Consider the following 24,356-nt stretch of genomic DNA (forward strand, 5'->3'; position numbering starts at 1 on the left):
TTTTTCTTAATATTTTTTGGGGGTGCTCTTTCTGGGAAATTCCCACTTTCCTGTCATGTTTGCTTTCTGCGGTACTTCTCCAGCAATATAGCAGATGAGTAAAAGAGTATATGATCTTATTCTGCACTTCCATGTTTTTATTTTTATTTGGAGGCATCCCTTCCTTATTGTCAGTAGTGCAGATGAACAAGTCATATTTATTGATTTTTCTCAAAAACTGGTTTAGTCCTAAGGAAAGGGTTTGATCCATGAAGCTCTCTGGAGAGATCCTTTTACCAATCGCCCTGATTGGTTAGAATTACCATCGGTAGAGGTTAGAAAATAAAATATCTCCTCACCACTTATCACCCCAGCTTCAATTAGGCAAAGAGGAAATGTGTAATTAGCAGTTTCCCATAAGTCTCCCACAATTCAAATCTGTTGATGGTCTAGAGCAAGAGGCCCTCACTGGAAACTTACTCTCTTGGATAGTCTACTGAAGGGACTGGTTGAATTGACGGGTGTTGCCCACAGACCCGTGCTAGTTGAAGCTGCAGCTAACTGAGGATTCACAGATTAAGGAAGAGAATTACTTCTCGATCCTTGAGTCCATCTCGTTTGCAGCATAGGATTGTTCTTTTCCACTGAGAGGAACCATCTGTGGGACGTTCTTTCCCACCAGGATATAGGTGCTGCTCATGCTTTTCTGACATGTCTCCTCATTTTTGAGTCGCCCTTTCCTCCTATTTAGCTTATCCAGTCCTTCTGGACATTAAAATCTTGGTGGACATTAAGCTATTTCTAAGGAACTTGAATACTCCTGTAGATATTTGAAGGCCTTTATTTATCACAGAAAATGGTAGCTTTATTTTGCCAAGAGTAAATATTTGGGAATCCCAAAAATTTTATGTGTGAAAGAAGATAACCAGTAGCAAGAATCACCCACAAAAAGTTTCTTTTCCTAAACCTTAGCCGTAAGGTAATTTGGATCTTGGAGAAAAGTCTACCTACTTCTCAAGATGGCTCGACTTTATTAAACCTTGGAATTCAGGGCAGTGTTTATTCTTTCTTGTAGATCCTTTGAAAACCTCTTTAGTAGTGCTGTTGAATTCCTAAAAACTTTGCCTCCATACCTATACTCACTTGAATTTTTCCTGTTCCCTTAATTAAATCATTCAGTCCCCTAGTTAAAACCTAGCTGGTGTAGAGTGTGCCCCAATGAAAATAACACTTTTTTGGGATGACTTTAGTTATACCTTCTTGATTTCTCTTGGGCAAATGAAAAAGCTTCCTCTATCTTCTGCTGATGGAGAATCTTACATCACTAGAAGGGAAAATGGGGGTGCTTAATAAGGGTGGAAGACCAAACTGCTTACAAAATGCTTTTAGTTCCTTGGGAAGAGGTAATATATAAATACATGGATTAAGGGCATACATTCAAGCCAGTCTGAATTCACATAACTTTTGTTGGACAATTGTATCACAATATTGACTCAAGTCCAGATTAGGGCCTCTGGGATGCCCCTTTCTCTACTGATTTGCAGTTTATTGGTTCTGCGATTCCATTACTCTCTATCTGATTTTCTCAACATTTCCCTTGCTATTTCACTGTGGTCAAAAGTTCTATTTGGGGATGACAGATACAAGGGGTACTCTTGTTCAGAATGCCGGCATCACATTTAATTTCCCTGATTCTGGGACACTCACTTTGTTCTCTACAGTTTATTAAAAGAAGAAGAAGAATCAATAGTTGAGCAACCTTAATAGTTAATTTCCATTGGAATCTGACTTTTTTTGGGTCATCTAAATCTTCTGACAGCGACATCTTTAATTTTGCGAAGTACAGATGAGTCCCCTTATGGATGCATCAAGTAATTGCATTGGGTTAAAGAAAAAAGGAAGAGACTATTTTTTTTCCTTCATTCATTCATAGTAGACATTCTCCCTAATTGCAAAAAGAAAAGTACAATAGCTCTCCCAAGGAATCTTAATTAGTTCAATGGATATATGAGCTCTATCAATTACTTAAACAACTTAAGGAGTGGGGGGGGGGTGTGGGGTGAAGAGCTGTCAGCATTTGGACTGGTGGTCCCAAGTAAAACAATTGGCTTGCAACACAGGTAACGTACTGCACTCTAGTCTCAAGATACCTCTTGAGTGTGGTACCCAATGAAAGATGGCTGAAAATTTGCATTTCCTGTTTTTGAGCCAAGGGTAAAGTGAAGAATGCATTTGGAAATTAGATTGGGGTGGGGGGGTTGTTGATTAGGGTGTGAATTGCTGAAGCCAAAGCTCCAAGGGATGACTTCAAATGCCTAGGGACTGCAGGTGTCTGGAATACGGGGCTTAAGCGGTTGTACTGAATTCCCTCACCTGTCTTTTTTTTTTTTTTTTTTAAGATTTTATTTATTTATTTGACAGACAGAGATCACAAGTAGGCAGAGAGGCAGGCAGAGAGAGAGAGAGAGAGAGGGAAGCAGGCTTCCTGTGGAGCAGAGAGCCCGATGCGGGGCTCCATCCCAGGACCCTGAGATCATGACCCGAGCCGAAGGCAGCAGCCCAAACCACTGAGCCACCCAGGCGCCCCCCCTCACCTGCCTTTTATCAGCAGCTGTATTGACAAGACTTTCATTACTTCCTAAATGTCTGTGCTGGCTTGCTTTATTTTTCTTGTTAAAGTTTTATATATACATATATATATATATATATATATATATGCACATATACATATATATGTGTGTGTATATACATATATGTATAAAAGGCATTGGTAGCTCTACCATTTTAGTCACCACCAATCTCATCATCCTTCCCATTTATTAATGGCCCTGTTTCCTCTCTGATCCTTCTTTTCTTCCTGACATATCTGTGAACCCATCTTTTCCTCCTTAAACTCCCTTATCTGGAATTTACCCAGTCATCTGCACTGTCTTTTGTGTCTGCTGCAAGCATCACAGAGCCAACAGTTCTCTTCATATAAGATAATGTGTGTGTAGGAAAATCTATAACAAATCTCTTTTTTTTCTCTACTGCTATAAACACTTACCTATATGTTTTTAGTAAGATGAAGAAATGAAAATTGGTGACATAGTATTGGCCTGAACTGCATTGAATAAAATGTAGTCATCCTCTCTCTAAGATCTATTTTGTAATCTCACCTTTCATCAATAATTAATGCCACTCCTAAGAAAATAAACAACACTATTTCCTAAGGAAATAATCTGAAATGGAGGCAGAATTTATGTTAACAAATTCCTCATAAAATGTGAACTTGTTTGAAAAAACTCAAAGCTGTGTGTTTCTGGGAAAAACAACTGAAATACTCCAAAATATTACAGTGAAGTAGAAATAGAAGAATTATGGATAATTTATATTTTCCCTTTATTATTTTTCATATTTTGCAATTTTTCTATAGTCATAATATATTATTTCCTTAATAAAATTCTTAAATCCTAACTTAATTACTGAAGCAAAACATGTTCAGTGGGACAAATTCAAACAATACCAAAGTATGAAAAGTACAAAGTGGCACTTTGCCCTTTGTCCCACTATGGTTCTGCTCTTGTTTCTGTTCACTCTTTCTGATATTTTTTTCTGTACCTCTATGCTTATATGCAAATATACATGCACATATTTACCTACTCACACGTGCATATGTATTTTTTTTATTTTTAAGAAAGATTTTATTCATTTATTCCAGAGAGGAGGTGTGGAGAGAAGCAAAAGGAGAGGGACAAGGAGACTCCCCACTGAGTGTGGAGCCTGACACAGACTCAATCCCAGGACCCTTAGATCAAGACGTGAGCTGAAACCAAGAGTCTGATGCTTAACTGACTGAGCCACCCAGGCACCCCCACACATAAAAATAAAAATAATCTCCTATAATGGCCTCCAGAATTTTGTAAGCCAATTAGTAAAGTGTTAGTGGCTTCAATTCAGCCATGGTGAGAGGTTTTACCTCACGGATATCAGCAACACTAATCAAAGCTTCCTCTTTAAATGAGAGCTGGTTTCTCAATATCCCACTGACCCACAGTATATATTTTATTCTATAATTTGCTTTTTGCTTAGTAATGCAAACCATATTCCATGTCAGTACTTACAGCTCTTATCTGAGTCTTTTTCTCGTTGCATGATCTTCTTTTGTATGGATCTCTCTATTGATAAAATTTTATGCCTTTTCCAGAAACAATACTATAAGATGTATCATGCTTATATCTTTTGATGTATTTGTGCAGGTAATTCTTTTTTTTTTTTTATTTTATTTTTTCAGTGTTCCAAGATTCATTGTTTATACAACACACCCAGTGCTCCATGCAATACATGCCCTCCATAATACTCACCACCTGGCTCACCCAACCCGCCCCACCCAAAAACCCTCAGTTTGTTTCTCAGAGTCCACAGTCTCTCGTGGTTTGTCTCCCCCTCCGATTTCCCCCAATTCACTTTTCCTTTCAACAAGCTTACTGAGTATGTATAGTTAACTGTGGGATCTCCAAGTGAAAAGATACACTAACTTCTCCCTTGAAGTGTTTACACATTCATGATAAGCACCACAGGGGCTACAGTTAACTTGATATTCTAGGCTTTTGGTATTTTGGCTTTCTTTTTTCTTTTTTTATAATTTTTCAAATTTTTTAAATAAACATATAATGTATTATTAGCCCCAGGGGTACCGGTCTGTGAATCTTGTGCAAGTCATTCTATAGGACACATTCTTAGAAGTGGATGTTCTTTGGTCTTAAAACATATACATTTCAAATTTGACTGCTACTGGCAAATTGCTCTCTAAAATCAGTGTTCTAGTTTGTACATCAACCAATTCTCTGTCTTCTAACCACAACCTGATATTATCCATCTTTAAAAACTTTCTAATTTATAGGCAAAATAATTGGTACTCTGTTTAATAAGCTAATCGTATTTTACAAATTTATTGTTCACATACATTTCTTCTTAGTCTTTTGTTACTGATTTATAGGCACTTTTTACATATTATGGATACTACATTTCTGTTATATGTGTAGTAAACATTTTCTTCCAATATATTATTTTTTCTTTTATCTTATTTAAGGCTTCTTTTGCCTTATGAGAGTTATACTCTTGTTTCATATATCCAAGTTTCTTGTCAGAATTATAGTTTTCTCTAATTAGGCCGTAAAATTGTTGGGTAAAGTCCTTAGACTTCTTCCCTCTTTTTTCATGGAAAAGGGCACTTCAATTCTTAATCAAAAACCCAAGGAATGCTGGAATGATCTCCTCTCTGCTTATTTACTTGCCCCTGTGAGAGGAGAAATTACTAATTTGATTGGTGAGAATTATGAGTGTTTTGGAGCCAGATTTACAAATGTGTGACTTGAGTATTAAAAGTCATAGTTTTCTGTGGCACCGACTCTTGGTTCCTGGGCATATACACTAAAGCACGGGAGTAGGAGGTAGAGGAGGTGGGCAGAAGAGGATATGGAGAAAACTGTTGGTCTTTCATCACACAGTTTTATAGAAGGAACTTTTCAGTGCTTGTTAAAACTATGAAAATAAGAGATTTGGGGAGACAAACAAACATAGAACCAGTTAATTAGAATGTGAGTGGTTGGGTTGCCTGGGTGGCTCAGTCATTAAGTGTCTGCCTTAGACTCAGGTCATGATCCCAAGGGTCCTGGGATCCCAAGGGGCCCAAGGGTCCCCGAATTGGGCTCCTTGCTCAGTGGAGAGTCTGCTTTTCCCTGTCTCACTCCCCCTGCCTGTGTTCCTCTCTTGCTGTCTCTCTCTTTGTCAATAAATAAAAAATAAAAAATAAAATGTGAGTGTTCAAGATGTGAGATACATAGGAAGTAAAACAAATGGCAATTTCATTTATTTATTTACTTACTTGCTTACTTACCTTATTTATTTACTTAGGCTCTGCGGCCAATGTGGAGCCCAGCTCTGGGCTTGAACTTAATGACCCTGAGAGCAAGACCTCAGCTGAGATCTAGAGTCAGATGCTTAACCAACTGAGCCACCCCAGCTCCCCCTAAATGGTGATTTCAAAATGCTACCCCTCAATGTAGCCTACCTTCCTAGTGTTTGTTTTGCTGGTCCATGGAAGGATTGGGCTTTTTTGTCCCTTTGGAGTTAGAGAGAGCCATCTGACAGCTTGGCAGGTGGACTGTGGGGAGGAGTGATGTGTGTTACTGACCAGCCAGAGTGTTCATTGGAGGCCGTGAGACCTTCAGCGGCCGTGGTCATGGAAGCATGTGTTGAGGAGCCTCTGTCAGCACCATCTCTGAGTGACTCTGTGAGCAGAGACTCTGGCAACACAGAGCATGTAGCATGAGCATGAAAACAGCCCTGTTTTAACATCCCTGAGATTCCAATGTCGTTTATTACCGCAGCCTAACGCAGCCTGTGGTGCTGTCCCATCCGCCCGCAAATGGCGTCAGCCCCACCCCTCAGCTCATGCCTTTTAATGTCAGCCTCCTTAGTGGAGTTCGCCTTGCGCCACCTGTCTCCAAGTGGTAAATGGATCTTATCTGAGCCTGCTGGTGACCCAGTGAGATGCTTGCCCCTCCCCTGTTTCAGCTTTTCATTTCCATGTGGATGGCGAAGTCATGAACACTTGACCTGTTTTTAATTGGGGCAGAGTGAATAGAAACCTTTTTATCTTGGGCTCTTTCCTGTGCTGCCTCCAATCAGAAGGCCTGCCTTTGCGGGGAGGGTTGGGGGAGGGGCGCAGGGGGTGGTGGTATTGGGAACACCTGCCAGGACATGAATAAAACTGGCACTTTGATCCCATTGGGCAAGTGATCTTGAATGTGTATATGTTCTCTGTAGGCTGGAACCCAGAGGGGATAATGGAGAGTACTGGACTTTTTAATATCTCACAGAAGATATTCTCCTTCATTTTATTCTTGTAAGAATTTTATATTTAGATCATAGAGTGAAGATTTAACAAGTTATATTTTGCACATTATTGTGTTTAATGTGACACATTTAATTCAGGAATGCAGTCCTCAACTCCACCACCTTTCAGTGTAAAAATGGCAAGGAACTCCATTAGAGAAAAAAATGTAACCCTTGGCAATTTCACTCTCTGGCTGAGGAATGGACACCAATACTGCAAAGTAGTAAGGACTGTTTGTGAGAGCAATCTGTGTGACATTATTCTGCTATCTATAAATATGTCCTGGATGCAAGACGACCGCAGAGGGTGAACTGCCCTGTACTGCTCACTTAGTGAAGAGAAGGGCTGCTTTCCAAACCAAGGTAAGTGCCATTGCAGTAATGGGGCATCAAACAGGCAAAATTGTATGTGTTGTCAATGGCTACAATGTAATTTTATTGATTTACAATGTTGAAAGTGAAGACATGATTTCTAGCTTCTATAAGGTGTCACATTGGAGTAATTGCACCCCAACTGGATTTTATGACCAGAAAAGAACGTGGTAATGCCCACACAGATTCCTCAGGCTGGCTGCATTTATGGCTGGTGGTAATTAGGGAGTTATTATTAGCAATTGTCATGCTTGAATACTCTTCGAAGGCACAGATGTTGTGTGGCTTGGATTGGGTTTTAGGACACACATTTGAATCATCCTAAGAAAAGCATCTTCCTGTTGTTTTCTTGGTTTCATCTAGACTCCTTCTGTCCCTTTGGTCTCCAACTGTCCACATTTTCACCAACATTCTCTGTTACACACTTCAACATACCTCAGGCTCTCCAGTACAAAAAACTTTAGGAAATACTGCTCTCTTTCAGCAGAGCACGTGAGTCTGGAGTAATGTTGTCAAGGTGTGATTCTCATATGACCTGCATCAGAATCACCAGGTTGCTAGGCCTTGACTCAGAGGTACTGAAGTAGACTCTCAAGGGAGTGGGGTCTTGAGAATTACATTTTGAACAAACACCCAAGGAGATTCTTATGCCCAGCAGAGTGTGGGTACTTGGAAGTAAGGAAAGATGAATGTAAGCAATGACTCAAATGAAAATATTAAAGAATGTGTAAGTGTGGGTGCCTGGGTGGCTCAGTTGTTAAGCATCTGCCTTTGGCTCAGGTCATGATCCCAGGTCCCTGGGATGGAGCCCCACATCACATCAGGCTTCCTGCTCAGCGGGAAGTCTGCTTCTCCCTTTTCCACTCCCCCTGCTTGTGCTCCCTCTCTTGCTGCGTCTCTCTGTGTCAAATAAATAAATAAATAAGATCTTAAAAAGAAAGAAAGAATGCATACATTTTACTTTCATTATCATCTTGTTTTACATTTGTATTGTACCTTTGTTCAGAGAAACCTGGAAATCCAAGTTTGTATCAGCTTTCCAAATAATTTTCATACTGCTTTCAGGCACAGTCACCTTAAAGATTTGCTGTGAATAAGAATTCATGCATAAGAATAGATCTTATATATGTATATTTTATGTAAAGATCTGGTTTGGAGTTCACCTGTGACATTTTCAACACTGAAATGCTTCAGGATACTTTGAGAGAATTGTATCTAATGAAGGAGCAGAATGTAGCATTTATATTGGAAATTAAAACGTGTTAGTTTTTCTAAGACTGATCCAAGATTATAAAATGATCTTAAAAATATTGCCACCTCTGTCGTGAAATAATAAATGTTTTCGGAGGCTGACCACTACTATGATGTGATTAAATTAGAAATTAAATTTCTCTTCTTACAAGTTGTTGTGGTTAACATGAGATGTCATTTTTCATAGGCTAAAAGTTGCTGACCGAGCCATGAATAAGTTGATAAATATGGACATTTTTTTTCTGCAGAAAAAAAGTGCTCAAGTTAGTATTCAAAGTAATTCATATGATGTTTTATAAGAAGGGTGAGATGTATTTATTTTCATTTTTATTGTTTTGCAATTGTGATTGGTTTAGCTGGGACACATATGAAGCAATAATTACCACCAGCCCTCCTTGAAGGTGCAAAAGATGGGTTCCTATTTGTGATCATTCCACAGGTGTGATCTGACCCATTTCTGAGCCCTTACCAAATGCAAATCTTATCTGATTTACTTTGGAGCAATTGTGTGAAGACAGGCTGGTGCGACAGGTACATGGCTTTCTAGTTTGTGACTTCTCTGCATGTACATGCACCACCCCACACCTTGCAATACTTTTCCTTGAAACTCTTTAAGATTGATAACCCAATATTATGACTCTAGTACACTCCCCTCTATCAGTTTCAATTTTGCATGCTATGAAGTCGTGAATTCACACCTAGACCCACATCTTGAGTTGAGAACTTGTCAGCACCTTGGTCAGCTACAGGTCTTAGTAGGTGGAGGCTAGAGGAGGGGGCCAGGAATTCCCACCTTCAAATGCTCCAGAGCACTGCGGCTTTCTAAAAGCAAACTGGTGGCCAGTCCATGTATCCTAAGAGGTGGAAGGAGGAGTTTCCAGGCTAGGCTATAGCTCTCTTGATTCTCCTCACCGGGATTCTCAGCACATTGCAATTAGACTTGATGGTATTTTCCAATGTCTGTTTGCCTAAACTTTGCTCTCTTCTGACTTCTCTTCCATCATTACCTGCATTTTCACACTGAGACTAGATTCTTTGGAGTGATGGCCAACTTCAATTAAAAAAAAAAAAGAATCTTCATTGAGGCATAATATTCATACCATTCATTCACTCATAGTGAAGGTGCCACTCTGATGATTTCTAGTAAATTTGCAGAATTGTGCAGCCATCCCCACAGACCAGTTTTAGAACATTTCCATCATTCCAGTGTTTCCTCATGCCCACTGGCAACCAGTCTCCGTTCCCACCTCCGACTATTCCCTCCCAACCCTTGATCTGCTTTCTGTTACTACAGATTTGCCCTTTTCAAATGCTTTATTTATCTGGTTTTAATTTAATCTCCACCACATTTTATTTGTCCATTCTCAGTTGATGGACACTTGGATTATTTCCAGTCTTTTGCTATTATAAGTCATGTTGCTATGACCATTCATATACAAGTCTTTGTACGGACATGTGTTTTCGTTTCTCTTAGGTAGATTCCTTGGCGTGGAATTTCTGGGTCATATTGATATAGTTATGTTTCACTTTTTAGGAGCGGGTGTGGAGTTTTGTCAAGTGTCTTTTCTTTTCTGTATCTATTGAAGTGGTCACATAAGATGATTTTCAGATGTTAAATTTAACTTGCATTCCTAGGATAAATCTCAGTTGGTAATGCTATAAAATATTTTTTAATCTGTGGTTTGCGAATTTTTAAGAGGACTTATGCTTCTATAGTCCTGAGGAATCTTGTCATACGATTTAATTTTATTATGATGTTTTTGGCTCTCATTGCATGATTTTGAGATTCTTTTCTCTCTGCCTGTTTTCTGGAAGATTGGTTTTTGAATGGATGATAGAATTCATTAGTGAGGTGATCCAGAATTGGGGCTTGCTTTGTAGGAAGATTTTTAAATTATTACTTCAATTTCTTTACTAAAGATTTATACAGATTTTCTATTCCTTCTTGAGTCAGCTTTGAAAATTTTTCTTTCTAGAAATGTCCATTTCATCTAATTTGTTACATTTTTTGTTAATAATATCTACTTATTATCTTTTTCATTTCTGTAATGTGTTCTCTATTTTAGTCTTCATTTTGTCAATTTGTGCCTTTTTTCTTTCTTCTTAATTTCACTCAAAATATGTCAATTTTGTTGAACTTTTCAAAGAATTGCACTTTGGTTTTATTATTTTCCCTATTTTTTTATATTTCTTTGATTTCCATGTGAGCCTATGTAATTTCTTTCTCTGTTTGGGTTTAAATAAAAGTTTAGGTTATTGATTTGAGAAGTTTCTTCTTTTGTGATGTAGCTATCAATTTCCCTATATGCACTGCTTTAGCTGCATGCCATACATCTTGATATTTCATGTTTTTGTTTTGATTTAGTTCACAGTATTTTGCAATTCTCTTTGACCATGAGCTTTAAGACGTGTGTTCTTTAATTTCCAAACACTTGGTGATTTATCAGATTTCTTTCTTTTGTTGATCTATTTATTTTGTCATAGTCATAAAGCATATTACATGACTTCAATCCTTTGAACTTGTTGAGATGTGTTGTATAGCTGAGCACAAAGATCAGCAAACTATGCCTTGTGGTCATAACTTTTTTTTATTTAAATTTTTTAATTTTTTTAAATAAAAATATAATGTCTTATTAGCCTCAGGGGTACAGATCTGTGAATCTCCAGGTTTACACACTTCACAGCACTCACCATAGCACATGCCTTCCCCAATGTCCATAACACCACTACCCTCTCCCTCCCTCCCTGCCCCACTCAGTTTGTTTTGTGACACTAAGAGTCTCTTATGGTTTGTCTCCCTCCCGATCCCATCTTGTTCCGTTTATTCTTTTTCTACCCCTCAAACCCCACATGTTGCATCTCCACTTTCTCATATCAGGGAGATCATATGATAGTTGTCTTTCTCCGATTGACTTATTGCGCTAAGCATAATACCCTCTAGTTCCATCCACGTTGTTGCAAATGGCAAGATTTCATTTATTTTGATGGCTGCATAGTATTCCATTACATATATATACCACTTCTTCTTTATCCATTCATCTGTTGATGGACATCTAGGTTCTTTCCATAGTTTGGCTATTGTGGACATTGCTGCTATAAACATTCGGGTGCATGTACCCCTTCGGATCACTATGTTTGTATCTTTAGGGAAAATACCTTGTAGTGCAATTGCTGGGTCATAAGGTAGCTCTATTTTAAACTTTTTGAGGAACCTCCATGCTGTTTTCCAGAGTGGCTGCACCAGCTTCATTCCACCAACAGTGTAGGAGGGTTCCCCTTTCTCCACATCCTCACCAGCATCTGTCGTTTCCTGACTTGTCAATTTTAGCCATCCTGACTGGTGTGAGGAGGTATCTCATTATGATTTTTTTTAAAAGGCTCCCTGCCGAGCAGAGAGACTGATGTGGGGCTCAATCCCAGGACCCTGAGATCATGACCTGAGCCGAAAGCAGCAGCCGTAACCGACTGAGCCACCCAGGCACCCCCTCATTATGATTTTGATTTGTATTTCCCTGATGCCAAGTGACGTGGAGCACTTTTTCATGTGTCTGTTGGCCATCTGGATGTCTTCTTTGCAGAAATGTCTATCATGTCCTCTGCCCATTTCTTGATGGTTTATTTGTTCTTTGGGTGTTGAGTTTGATAAGCTCTTTATAGATTTTGGAAACTAGCCCTTTATCTGATATGTTGTTTGCAAATATCTTCTCCCATTCTGTCAGTTGTCTTTTGGTTTTGTTAACTGTTTCCTTTGCTGTGCAAAAGCTTTTGAACTTGATGAAATCCCAATAGTTCATTTTTGCCCTTGCTTTCCTTGCCTTTGGTAATGTCCCTACGAAGACGTTGCTGTGGCTGAGGTCAAAGAGGTTGCTGCCTATGTTCTTCTCAAGGATTTTGATGGATTCCTTTCTCACACTGAGGTCCCTCATCCATTTTGAGTCTATTTTCATGTGTGGTGTAAGGAAATGGTCCAATTTCATTTTTCTGCATGTGGCTGTCCAATTTTCCCAACACCATTTGTTGAAGAGGCTTTCTTTTTTCCATTGGACATTCTTTCCTGCTTTGTCAAAGATTAGTTGACCATAGAGTTGAGGGTCTATTTCTGGGCTCTCTAGTCTGTTCCATTGATCAATATGTCTGTTTTTATGCCAGTACCATGCTGTCTTGATGATGACAGCTTTGTAATAGAGCTTGAAGTCCGGAATTGTGATGCCACCAACTTTGGCTTTCTTTTCCAATATCCCTTTGGCTATTCGAGGTCTTTTCTGGTTCCATATAAATTTTAGAATTATTTGTTCCATTTCTTTGAAAAAGATGGATGGTACTTTGATAGGAATTGCATTAAATGTGTAGATTGCTTTAGGTAGCATAGACATTTTCATAATATTTATTCTTCCAATCCAGGAGCATGGAACATTTTTCCATTTCTTTGTGTCTTCCTCAATTTCTTTCATGAGTACTTTATAGTTTTCTGAGTATAGATTCTGTGCCTCTTTGGTTAGGTTTATTCCTAGGTATCTTATGGTTTGGGGTGCAATTGTAAATGGGATTGACTCCTTAATTTCCCTTTCTTCTGTCTTCTTGTTGGTGTAGAGAAATGCAACTGATTTCTGTGCATTGATTTTATATCCTGACACTTTACTGAATTCCTGTACAAGTTCTAGCAGTTTTGGAATGGAGTCTTTTGGGTTTTCCACATATAGTATCATATCATCTGCGAAGAGTGATAGTTTTACTTCTTCTTTACCAATCTGGATGCCTTTAATTTCTTTTTGTTGTCTGATTGCTGAGGCTAGGACTTCTAGTACTATGTTGAATACCAGTGGTGATAATGGACATCCCTACCATGTTCCTGACCTTAGTGGAAAGTTTTCAGTTTTTCTCCATTGAGAAAGATATTTGAAGTGGGTTTTTCATAGATGGCTTTGATAAAATTGAGGTATGTGCCCTCTATCCCTATACTTTGAAGAGTTTTGATCAGGAAGGGATGCTGTACTTTGTCAAATGCTTTTTCAGCATCTATTGAGAGTATCATATGGTTCTTGTTCTTTCTTTTATTAATGTATTGTATCACATTGATTGATTTGTGGATGTTGAACCAACCTGGCAGCCCTGGAATAAATCCCACTTGGTCATGGTGAATAATCCTATTAATGTACTGTTGAATCCTATTGGCTAGTATTTTGGTGAGAGTTTTCACATCTGTGTTCATCAAGGATATTGGTCTGTAATTCTCTTTTTTGATGGGATCCTTGTCTGGTTTTGGGATCAAGGTGATGCTGGCCTCATAAAATGAGTTTGGCAGTTTTCCTTCCATTTCTATTTTTTGGAATGGTTTCAGGAGAATAGGAATTAATTCTTCTTTAAATGTTTGGTAGAATTCCCCTGTGAAGCCGTCTGGCCCCGGGCTCTTGTTTGTTGGGAGATTTTTGATGACTGCTTCAATCTCCTTACTGGTTATGGGTCTGTTCAGGTTTTCTCTTTCTTCCTGGTTCAGTTGTGGTAGTTTATATGTCTCTAGGAATGCATCCATTTCTTCCAGATTGTCAAATTTGCTGGTGTAGAGTTGCTCATAATATGTTCTTGTAATTGTTTGCATGTCTTTGGTGTTGTTTGTGATCTCTCCTCTTTCATTCATGATTTTATTTATTTGGGTCCTTTGTCTTCTTTTTGATAAGTCTGGCCAGGGGTTTATTGATCTTATTAATTCTTTCAAAGAACCAGCTCCTAGTTTTGTTGATTTGTTCTACTGTTTTTTTGGTATCTATTTCATTGATTTCTGCTCTGATCTTTATTATTTCTCTTCTCCTTCTGGGTTTAGGCTTTCTTTGTTGTTCTTTCTCCACCTCCTTTAGGTGTAAAGTTAGGTTCTGTATTTGAGACCTTTCTTGTTTCTTGAGAAAGGCTTGTATCGCTATATATTTTCCTCTCAGGACTGCCTTTGCTGTGTCCCACAGATTTTAAACTGTTGTGTTTTCATTATCATTTGTTTCCATGAATTTTTTCAATTCTTCTTTAATTTCCTGGTTGACCCATTCATTCTTTAGAAGGATGCTGTTTAGTATCCATGTACTTGTGTTTTTCCAAATTTCCTCTTGTGATTGAGTGCTAGCTTCAGAGCATTGTGGTCTGAAAATATGCAGGGAATGATCCCAATCTTTCAATACCAGTTGAGACCTGATTTGTGACCCAGGATGTAATCTATTCTGGAGGCTGTTCCATGTGCACTAGAGAAGAATGTGTATTCTGTTGCTTTGGGTTGGAATGTTCTGAATATATCTGTGATGTCCATCTGGTCCAGTGTGTCATTTAAGGCCTTTATTTCCTTGTTGATCTTTTGCTTAGATGATCTGTCCATTTCAGAGAGGGGAGTGTCAAAGTCCCCTACTATTATTGTATTATTGTCAATGTGTTTCTTTGATTTTGTTATTAATTGGTTTATATTGTTGGCTGCTCTCTTGCTAGGGGCATAGATATTTAAAATTGTTAGATCTTCTTGTTGGACAGACACTTTGAGTATGATATAGTGTCCTTCCTCATCTCTTTTATAGTCTTCGGCTTAAAATCTAATTGATCTGATACAAGGATTGCCACCCCAGCTTTCTTCTGATGTCATTTAACATGGTAAATTGTTTTCAACCCCCTCACTTTAAATTTGGAAGTGTCTTTGGGTCTAAAATGAGTTTCTTGTAGGCAGCATATTGATTTTTTTAAATTTTTTAAATTTTATTTATTTCTTTGACAGAGATACATCACAAGTAGGCAAAGAGGCAGGCAGAGAGAGGCGGAAGCAGGCTCCCTGCTGAGCAGAGAGCCCGATGGGGGACTTGATCCCAGGACCCTGAGATCATGACCTGAGCTGAAGGCAGAGGCTTTAACCCACTGAGCCACCCAGGTGCCCTGATTTTTTTTTTTTTTTTTATCCATTCTGATACCCTGTACCTTTTGATTGGGGCATTTAGCCCATTTACATTCAGGGTAACTATTGAGAGATGTGAATTTAGTGCCATTGTATTGCCTGTAAGGTGACTGTTACTGTATATTGTCTCTCTTCCTTTCTGATCTACTACTTTTAAGCTCTCTCTTTGCTTAGAGGACCCCTTTCAATACTTCCTGTAGAGCTGGTTTGGTGTTTGCAAATTCTTTCAGTTTTTATTTTCCTGGAAGCTTTTTCTCTCTCCTTCTATTTTCAGTGATAGCCTTGCTGGATACAGTATTCTTGGCTACATATTTTTCTCATTTAGTGCTCTGAATATATCATGCCAGTTTTTTCTGGCCTGCCAGGTCTCTGTGGATAAGTCTGCTGCCAATCTAATATTTTTACCAATGTATGTTACAGACTTCTTTTCCCGGGCTGCTTTCAGGATTTTCTCTTTGTTGCTAAGACTTGTAAATTTTACTATTAGGTGATGGGATGTGGACCTGTTCTTATTGATTCGAGGGGGGTTCTCTGTACCTTGTGGATTTTGATGCTTATTCCCTTTGCCATATTGGGGAAATTCTCTACAATAATTCTCTCCAATATACCTTCTGCTCCCCTTTCTCTTTTTTCTTCTTCTGGTATCCCAATTATTCTAATGTTGTTTCATCTTATGGTATCACTTGTCTCTCATATTCTACCCCTGTGCTCCAGTAGTTGTTTCTCTCTCTTTTGCTCAGCTTCTTTATTCTCTGTCATTCGGTCTTCTGTAACACTAATTATTTCTTCTGCCTCATTTATCCTAGCAGTAAGAGCCTCCATTTTTTATTGCACCTCATTAATAGCTTTTTTGATTTCAAGTTGGTTAGATTTTAGTTCTTTTATTTCTCCAGAAAGGGCTTTTATTTCTCCGACAGTCTCTAATATCTTCCATACCATTTTCGAGCCTGGCTAGAACCTTGGAATCATCATTCTGATCTCTAGATCTGACGTATTACTAATGTCCATATTGATTACTTCCCTGGCCTTCAGTACTGACTCTTGTTCTTTTTTTTGTGGTGAGTTTTCCGCCTTGTCATTTTGTCCAGATAAGAATATATGAAGGATCAAATAAATACTAAAAGGATGGCAAAGACCCCAGCAAAAAGTGCTTTAACTAAATCATAAGATACCCCAAATTGTGGGGGGGAGAAAGGGGGTTAAAAGAAGTTCATAAAAAATGAAAACAAAGAAAAACTATAAAAACGAATATATATATATATATATATATATATATATATATATATATATATGTTAGACTGGTGACTAGAACAGGGTCACCCACTTAATTTTGGGAGAATTTTGGTCTCCTAGAAGAAACTACCTTCCCAAATCTTAAAGAATGAAAAACACATATAAGGGTAAACACAATGATGGAATATGACTATAAAGATGCAAAAAAAATTTTTTTTAATTTCTAAAAAGGAGTGGATAAGGTAAGTTGGTTGGGAGAATAAAAAAAAAGAAAGTGGAGAGAATTTGCTCAAGCTGGAGACTAGAACAAGCCCAGTGAGAGATCTAGGGTGTATTTTGATCTATTAGAATAATTTGTACCCCAAGTTTTTTAGAAGAAAAAACCCTATGTGTATACAAAAAATAAAGTTAGATACAATGAAGGATAAAATAGGACTACAATAATGAAGGTTCAAAAAAAATTTTTAATGAGAGGTATTGTTAAGATAAACTATTAAAAAACGTTAAAATAAGAAAGGGTAAAAGTTAAAAAATTTTTCAGCAGAAGAAAAAAAAAATTAAAAGAAAAATATTTAAAAAATTAATTAACCTTGCAAGACTAAAGAATCATGGGGAGAAAATCATGAATACTATGCTTTGCTTTCTCCTCCTATGGAATTCTGCTCTTCTCCTTGGTAAATGAACTTGGTCTTGGCTGGATTTCTTGTTGATCTTCTGGGGGAGGGGGCTGTTGTAGCCATTCTCAAGTGTCTTTGCCTGAGGCAGAATTGCACCGCCTTTACCAGGGGCAAGGCTAAGTAATCCCCTCTGGTTCGCTTTGGGGAACTTTTGTTCCCTGAACACTTTCCGTTGAGTTCTGGAGGATGGAAATGAAAATGGTGGCTGCCCAATCTCTGGCCGGAGGAGCTGAGAGTTCTGGGCCCCCCTCTTCAGTGCGCCCTCAGAGAAAAGCACTCAATCATTCCCATCTCCCTGGTCTCTGGCCGCTCTCCGAGCTCACCCCGCCTGTGACCAAGGGTCTCTGTCTCTGGCACACAGCTCTGCCTGGAGTCCCTGAACCCTCCAGATCCCTGGGCTCTTCCAGGGGGGTTCTCCCCAGATCTTATGGAGACTGCACTCACAGAGCAGTGGTCTGTGTCATGGATTATGGTTCAGGGTAACCCCGAGTTGAGAGCTCACTCCTCAGCTCTGTCTCTTTAGCCAGCTTCCCCGCTCTAATACCTGTGAGCTCTGCGACACTCAGACACCTCCGTTCCTTCTGTGACCCCATGGGACCTGGGGCCATGCTGACCCCGTGTGGGCTTCACACCAGTTTAGCCTCTGGAGTGATGTCCCTCAATGGAGCTGACTTTTAAAAGTCCTGATTTTGTGTTCCATTGCTCCTCCGCTTGCGGGGGAGCCGCCCCCCCCCCACCCACGGTCTATCTTCCCATCGCTTTGGATTATCTTCTCCGCTGGTCCTACCTTTCAGAAAGTGGTCTATTTTCTGTTTCTAGAATTGTTGCTCTTCTTCTCTTCGATCTCCTGTTGGATTTGTAGGTGTTTGTAATGGTTTGATAACTATCTAGCTGATCTCCTGCTACCTGATGTCATCTTAGCCTGCTACTTCTCTGCCACCTTGACTCTCATCCATATCTCTTAACTTATCTGCCTCACCATGATACTAAATGAATTCTACTGTGTCATAGCTGCCATTGAGCCCCTGAAGTGAAATTTTTAGTTCAGTTCTTTTGTTTTTTTTTGTGTGTGTGTTTTTTTACTTCCAGAATTTCCATTTGGTTTTTAGAAATAGTTTGTATATATTTATTGAGGTCCTTTATTTTGGTCATTGTTATGGTACTTTAATTTTTTTTCCTCTTTCTTTTTTAAAGATTTTACTTATTTATTTGAGGAAGAGAGCATGCACACAAACGGAGTAGGGGAGGGGCAGAGGCGGAGGGAGAAGCAGACTCCCAGCTGAACAGGGAGCTCAGTGGGGTGCTAGATCCCAAGACCCCAGGACCCTGGGATCATGACCTGAGCTGAAGGCAGACAATTAACCAACTGAACCACCCAGAAGTCCTTTCTTGAATTCTTAAATGTAATTTCCTTTAGTTCTTTGAACATACATATAATAATGAGTTGAAGTCTTTATCAGCCCCATCTGACATCTGAGGACACTAAGCAATTTCTATGTACTTCCCTTTCCCCCTTCACTCTGGATAACACTTTCCTGGCTCCTTGCATGGCTTTTTGTTGAATATGGAACATTTTTGGAAATCATATGATAGCAACTCTGGCTTCTGACTTTTCCTTCCCAGAGGGTTATTGTCATTGCTGTCTTAAAAAAGTTGCTTAGATCTTTATTTAATAACTTCTTTAGGCTGAATTTTTGGAATTCATATCCTCTGCAGTATGTGGCCACTGATCTCTTGGCTCACTTCTCCCCTCACACCTTGCTCCTGTTTTTAAGCCCAGCCTCTTAGGAGTTCCTCTCTTTCTACATGGCCCAGTGGTGAACCAATGATTGGTCAGAGGTTGGGCTCAAACATCTTAACACTGGTAAATCTCCTCCTCTCAGTTTGTGGGTTTGTATGTGGGTTCCTGAACACATTCAAAGTGTAAACAGTTTTCAGATATTTTCCTTCTCTTCCTTCCCACCAGACATTCTAATATCCTCTCTGCCAATACAGGAAGGCTCCTGGTACAAGATAGGTATGTGAATAGGCTGGGCCTCCGTTCTTCCTCATGCATGCACCTACCCTTCCATCAGTCAAGAATAAGTCAAGAATGTCTCTATGACTGTCTCATTTCCCTGATCTGTTCAAATTCTGGTTGGCCCATGAGGTCTGCCAGCTTTGCAACCTCAGGCTATTGGATATGCTGACTGCCCCAATTCATTGAGATTGTCACCACTGATGAAACTGGTAGGCATGGGATTTTCCAACTACTGCTCCAAATCAAGTCCCTTTCCTCCTACAGTTAAGCGGATGGAGTCCCACTGTTTTGACCCCAAATTTAGTAGTTTTTCATTAATCTGTGCCTATTTGTTTGTCTTAAGCATTTGGTCCATTTCTAGGGTACTGTAATTCTTGTTTTTGAAACATTTGTCCAGTTTTATAATAGCTGTTTGGTGACCCCCTCACTCCACCAGTCCACCTGCATTGCATTTTGTGTCCCCACAAACTGTAGCATCTCGGATTACTTCCTGAGAACCTGCATGTCCTAAGTTTAGTCCAGGTCATAAAATACCTCCTGTAGCCCAGTCTAGTGCTCTAATGATGGGGTTCAGGCCTCCTGGAGAAGATAGAATTAAACATGTTTTAAGTCATTTGTATTTTCATTCTGGTGAGCCTCAGGTCATTACTTAGAGTGAGTTTTTGATAGGCAAGAGTGATAGCAGCAAAGGAGGACCCCAAGGAAAGGAAGAACCCCAGTCATGTTGTAGTGAACACAGACAACTCACTTTCTGTTTTTGTTAAAAATCAAACTGTAGAGCTGGCTACTTTTCATGCTTTTCTATATCCTAATGTATATGTTTGAAAGGGTTTGGTTAGAAAGTACCCATAAGATCCTGTGCTCAATAGTCTACTTGTTAGTTTATATGCACATAATACCCAGAGTGCTGACGTATCTGCTGAAAACCATCAGGACATTTGAGGAATGCTCATATTTTTGTACCCATGCTTTTCAGAGATACTCTGCAGAAATATTTGTCTTGAAAAAGCAAGTCAAAGCTTGTGGTATAAGAATTGAAGAGTGTTTGAGTAGGGCATTTAGTAATAATCTTTGAGACTTTTATGGAGAGATTTTTTTTGCACTGAGGTGTAACTATTCCTTTCATGTTGATTGCTATCCTCTCCAGGAAAAGGAAGTGTGTTCCATTGAAAAACATGTTATTAAGGCATATTCTCAAAAGCAGTATGGATCTAGTGGGTTGGCAAGGGAACAGGAAGTGCCTGACAAAGTGTTTGATTCTATCTCCTTACTCAAATTCAATGTATCCATGAGTAATTTACTTCTCTCTAGTTCATTTAGTCTTTCATTAATGAAGCTAAAGGTGTTCTTGTGATGCACAATATTGTGTTGAGAGTTGCAACTCTCAACTACATATACAATCACATACATAATATATTTGCATTTGTATAGCTGTTTGCCTCTCACGTACTCATGGCCAGGCTCTTTCCTTCCAGTAACTGTGGCAGGTCATGGGAAAGTGACCACTGAACATTTGAGTGTCAGAGGACCCATCCCTGGAGCACAGGACCTACCAAATGACACAACTTTCAGGAATCTTGGGATAACAGCAGAAGGCAAGCATAGGCTGTCTTTGCAATGTTTCAGGTGCTGTACTAGACTAATTTAATTTAGTTTAGTTTAATGTCCATTATTCTTAATCTTCAGAAAAACTCCATAAAATAGATATGACTCCAGTATAAACTTGAGAAAAATTTAGACATGGAGAAACTAAATAATAATCCAATGTGACAAGGCCAGTAAGTAGAAAGCAAGATTTGAAATTTCATGTATCTGATTGCAAAGCCTGTGCTCTCACCCACATTGATATATGGCTTCTATGGGCCATTCAGGGAAGCTTAGTAAAAAACAAATGTCCCTCATTCATTTAGCCCTTCATTTATTTGTATATTCAGTATTTATAGGGTGCCCCAAATGTGCCAGAACCATGCTATTTCTTGGCTTTGTCCACTCTCTTAGCTCTTTTGAATGACTAAGATCTTCTGTCCTTGCCTTTGGGCTTTCGGAGCTCCTGATCCCAAAGATAAGGACCCCCAGACCAGCAGCCTCAGCATCATCTGGGAACTTAATAAAAAAGGCAAATTCTTGGGTCTGCACCAGTCCTAGGAATCAGAAACTCTAGGAATATATTGAAGAGGCAGAATCTCTCACCTTCTCTGAAAGGCCATGGCAGGGCCAATCTATGATGGAACAGTCCCTTAAGGATGATGGGAGAGGAAAGGATTGGTTCTTTTGCAGACGTAACTCCCAAAGTAAAGAAGGAAAATTCAAAGACTACATCACAAGTCTATCATATGGACCTTTTATGTTCATTCCGGAAAATAGGTTTTCAATGGGGGTATTTTACCGTGTATTAACTATATCAAACTTCCTTTTCTACATTTAATTCCTGGTAACTTTTTGTCCATGAAGGTACTCTATGGTAGAGAATGGTAATTCTTTTCTCTTTTCTTTTCCTCCTTTTCCCTTTCTTCCTTGCCCCTCTGTCCCTTTCTCCCTATTTCTCTCCTTCTTCCTCAGCTATATGAAATATATATACACATCTGACAATACCACCACTACCCTTTTTCCTCTTAGAAGACTCCAGGGTGAAGATGGATTACTTAATATATAAAATGTTCTTTTTCTAAATACATGAATTGGTCACATGTGCACTAGATGATCTTTAAGCATATGATATATGTAATTGCCAGTTTTTTTATGCCCTTCACCATTAGTTTTACCATTCTTTGGAGGGCATTAGAAAGTCTTCAGGCTGAGATGCTGTATAAATAATTTTGAACCTTCCATGTCTCTGATTTAAAAGAAATCAGCACTGGCAAATGAAACAACAAAATGAAATTTGAAAAAAATATTCCCTTGGGGGCACATGGGAGGCTCAGTCAGTTATGCCTCCTACTCTTGATCTCAGCTTAGGTCTTGATCTCAGGATCATGAGTTCAAGCCCCAATTTTGGGCTCCATGCACAGAGCCTACTTAAAATAAAAGATTCTTAAACATTTTTAAAGTTTGTATTTCTTCCTTTTATAATCAGAACTACTACAAGGCAATTTTCTACATCTTATATTTAGATATGACTAGTAAAATAATGCCTTTGCAAACAATAATGATTATTCTCTTAATTACCATTACACAATCCTTTATAAAAAGTTATAAAAGTCATTATCCACTCTCACCCTCACAACAGTCAGTGAAGGTATAATTGTTTCTATTTTATAGGTAAGCCTAATAAGCCACAGGAAGCTTAAGCAACTTACTCAAACCTACAATATTATGGTGACATTCAATAATGGAGTGAATGTAAATCTAAAATGGGGGTGTCATTTTGGATCTCTGATACCTTCAAAATAACCAGGTTTTATTTAATTTTCTGGGATTGAGAGGTAAAACATAGTTATAAATTAATATACGTGACATTTCTTCAAATATGGGCATAGAGTTAGAGGAGTCAAATATTGAGAGGAGAGGGGAACAATGGCTCAGAAAAGGCTGCCCTGAGGAAGGATGTTGGTACAGAGACAAAAGTTGAGCCAGAGACAGCTTGAGCCCTGGCAGGGATTGAGGAAGAGGAAGAAGGAGAGAAATGCTCCTCGCAGAGCATAGGCAAAGATTAGACCTTTTGAAGGAACTGAAATAACAACAATGTAAGCCCAAGGAAAAAAACTGTAGAAGTTGAGGAGAGGTGGGAGAGGGCACATCGTGTAAGGGTTATTCATTATTCTCCAGATCATAGAAAGTCCTGAAGAATCTTAAAGAGTGCTAGAGTCTGTTGGTGGGGGGAGATGACATGATCACATTTGCCACTGAAAATGATCACTGGGTACAAAGAAGACAGTAGATTGAATGGGGGCAAGATTACTGGGAAGGGACTTGGGCTAGACATGGTGGCCTATTCCTTGCTTAGCGGGGAGCCTGCGTCTTCCTCTGCCTGCTGCACTCACCACTTGTGCTCTCTCTCTGACTGACAAGCGGATGAATGAAATCTTAAATTAAAAAAAAAAAAAGAAAAAAAGAAAAAGAAACGGTGGCCCATGGGCACAAAGTAGAAACAGTCAAAAGACATCAGGAGAATAAATTTATTAGATTTGGGGATTAAGTGTGCTTGGTGAGCAAGGGGAAATAGTATTTGAATGTGTGGCTTTTAGAATTTTGTTTTTATTTCTTTAAGCTCTAAAAGAGCTGTGTGGTGCTATGATGTATACATCATTTGCAGCTTTCTCTTTGGATATGAGAAAAGATGCAATGGCAGGCTTTCTTCCTAACATAGGAGATGATTCATCATTGTATCCCAGAAGCCACCAGGCTTAGAACACTGCCAGATTTAAATCTTATTTTTTTTTAAGATTTTATTTATTTATTTGACAGAGATCACAAGTAGGCAGACAGGCAGGCAGAGAGAGAGAGGAGGAAGCAGGCTCCCTGCCAAGCAGAGAGCCTGATGTGGGGCTCGATCTTAGGACCCTGAGATCATGACCTAAGCCGAAGGCAGAGGCTTAACCCCCTGAGCCACCCAGGCGCCCCTGAATCTTATTTTTGACAGCAAATCCCGCTTTTCTGAACAGTAATGGACATATTAGTAATTTAAAAAAATTTGTCCCTCATGAGTGAGAATACTAAATAAATATGTAATTGAGGTTACTCTGCCTGTTAAGGATGTTTATTCTTAAGCCCTTCAATTAGGCAAGTGAATATTTCTTTTTCCTTCAAACCATGACTTTTTCTTCTTCTTTCCCTTCTCTAAGTCCTGTTTCTTTCATTTCATGGTTATATTCTATATGTTTGACCAAAACAAACATTCAAAACAGGTAAATAATATTCCAGACAATGATAGAAAAAAAATGCTCCTAAAACTGAAATTAACAGAATGCTTCTAGATCCATAAAAACACAACACACTGTTTTCTTTTTTGGATCTAATAATATTATTGTGTCTTGATGTTGACTGTTCTGTCAATTATTCCTGAGGCATGGTGGCCCTTTCAAACTTAAGG

General features: G+C 38.9%; 1 protein-coding gene across 1 annotated transcript in view; it reads right to left on the reverse strand.

Annotated features, from left to right (window-relative positions):
* VPS41 (VPS41 subunit of HOPS complex) overlaps positions 1-18,014 on the reverse strand; it is a 347,998-nt gene extending 329,984 nt beyond the window's left edge. The window contains exon 1 of the mRNA XM_059170547.1: positions 18,008-18,014. The gene's annotated coding sequence lies outside the window, so the exon portion shown is untranslated. The remainder of the gene's footprint in view (positions 1-18,007) is intronic.
* Between the last annotated feature and the right edge of the window lie 6,342 nt (positions 18,015-24,356).

Source organism: Mustela lutreola, chromosome 4 (genome assembly GCF_030435805.1).
Source record: "Mustela lutreola isolate mMusLut2 chromosome 4, mMusLut2.pri, whole genome shotgun sequence".
In the NCBI taxonomy this organism is placed as follows: Eukaryota; Metazoa; Chordata; class Mammalia; order Carnivora; family Mustelidae; genus Mustela; species Mustela lutreola.